Below are 2,284 nucleotides of genomic sequence, written 5' to 3' on the forward strand. Positions count from 1 at the left end.
CAAGGCTTATCTATGGTAAGGATTTGGATTGCTTTAAAGAAAGGATTATCCAACTAGGGTTTAAGGTGAAACCTTTAAGAAGTCTACAAGTATAAATAGACCCCATGGCTAAGGGAAATTGGTATCTCTTCTCAAGTAAGAAAACCCTGGCCGAATTTCTTCCCTCTCCTCTCTCTCAAATCATCTTCTTTGCTATTTGGTGTTTGTAAGCCATTAGAGGAGTGACAATTATGACTCTAGAAGCTCCAAGACAACAAGATCAAAACAAGAGATTCAAAGGTATACTTCTAGATCTGATTTTGTATTGTTTTATACCTAATTAGTCATTAGAAGTCTTGGATTCAAAGCATGTTTAATTAGAAAGCCTAGATCCAAGCATTAGGGTTTTGCATGCGCACATAGGAAAGTTCTTATGGATAAAACCCATCAGTGGTATCAGCGATTAGATTGGTTTCTATTAAATTGTTGCTTGTTTGTTTGAAACTTGTGTGCAAAATTTGAATTTTGTGTTTCTGAGTCGTAAACTCGACGAGTCCCATGGTGGACTCGACGAGTTGGCCTAAATCGACGAGTCCAGTTGGGAACTCGACGAGTTCAAGCGTCAGGAAAGGCCAGATTCGGGATTTGTTCATACTTATCTTATGGAAACTTGCCTTTATCATATTAGATCAATCTTAATCCGAGTTTCTGATATATATGACTATAATCTTGATCTAAATAAAGATATTTATCAACTAATAAAATATTTAATTTCCTTATGTGATAATTAATTAATTATTTTGATTAAATTGGTAATTATCTTGCAAGAAATAATTAAATAAATCAAATATGGATAATTATGGAATTAATTGTTAATTGAGATTATTTGTTATTTGATCCTCCATGTTTTAAATGTTTAAAACTTGTCCTCAAGTTTTGAAATTTATGTTTTGTGATTAAAAGTTTTAATTTAGACAATTTAAATTTCAAACCCTAGATTTTTAAAAGTTTAAAATACAACCCTATACTAATATAATATTACAAGATTAATATATATATATATATATATATATATATATATATATATATATATATATATATATGTATAACTAAATGCTAGTCTTACCGTTAGTAGGCCTCATTCACGAAGCCGATCTATAAGGTGGGTATAAGGTTGCGGCCTATAAAATGGCGCTTAATGGGTGTACACTCACACCCACCGCTTGCTTGATCGATGGAGGGTCGTTAGCCGAACAGGTAGGATAAGGCAACCTCATCCTCTCATTAAAAGTATAATATGAAATACAAAGTAACTACATATTTTTTTTAAATTTCCCAATCTTAGTTACTTTAGGAAAAGTGAATTGATGCAATCCCATGAAATTACAACTTGCACCCTTGCTAAGAAGTTAGTGGAGCATGTGTGGTTTACCGGCACACTAATTGGTTCTAAGCGAAGGTGGCAAAGGGTGATTCATTGTTTATCATAGTTCGATGGAGCGTGTGTGGTTTACCGGCACATCCAATAGGTGATCGTTACAATGAAGACACCATGTGAATTTGCATGGTAATTCACACCCGCTTTGTGATCCTCGGTATCCCAGTCACAAACAAGAAGGGTATATCGAGATTTAAACATGCCATTGAATAGTTTCAATGAATCTCACCCGAACCTAGGAATTCTCAATACATTTAGGACTTAAAGTTATGTTTTTATGGTGGAGAATTAGTGAATCGTCATTCACTTACCTTCATATTATTTGCATGTTGGATTACGGCATCCCTTTTCTAATATGTAAATATTTTTGTTGGATCCTAGCCCTAATTTTTCTTATTGGGTGATAATTAGGGATTCATATTCTAATCTATCTTTGTCCTTTCTATTTGTAGATGTCGAACGCAAACAACGCTGCTGCTAGTTCCTTCACATTGATGAGCCTTTGTCAAAAGGTCACATTCGATGGAACGAACTTTAGCGAATGGATAAGATACATTCGCACCATTGCTCGCTATGAGGATAAGGAGTATGTCCTCGATGAGAAGCTCGAGAAAATCAACCCTAAAATCGCTACTCCGGCTGAAATGACCGCTTTTGAAACTCATGAGCGAGATGCAACGAAGGTACATTGCATCATGATAGCCACCATGAACTCCGAATTCCAAAAGTCCTATGAGGACATGTACCCGTATGAGATGCATCAAGACTTATTGGAGAGATACCACCAAAACGCGAGACAAGAGCGTTATGAGATTTTCACTAACATGATTTCTGCTAAGATGGGTCATGGAGAGTCTCTTACCGTGC

The sequence above is a fragment of the Lactuca serriola genome, chromosome 3 (genome assembly GCF_051521515.1).
Source record: "Lactuca serriola cultivar US96UC23 chromosome 3, Lser_US96UC23_V15, whole genome shotgun sequence".
Taxonomy (NCBI): Eukaryota; Viridiplantae; Streptophyta; class Magnoliopsida; order Asterales; family Asteraceae; genus Lactuca; species Lactuca serriola.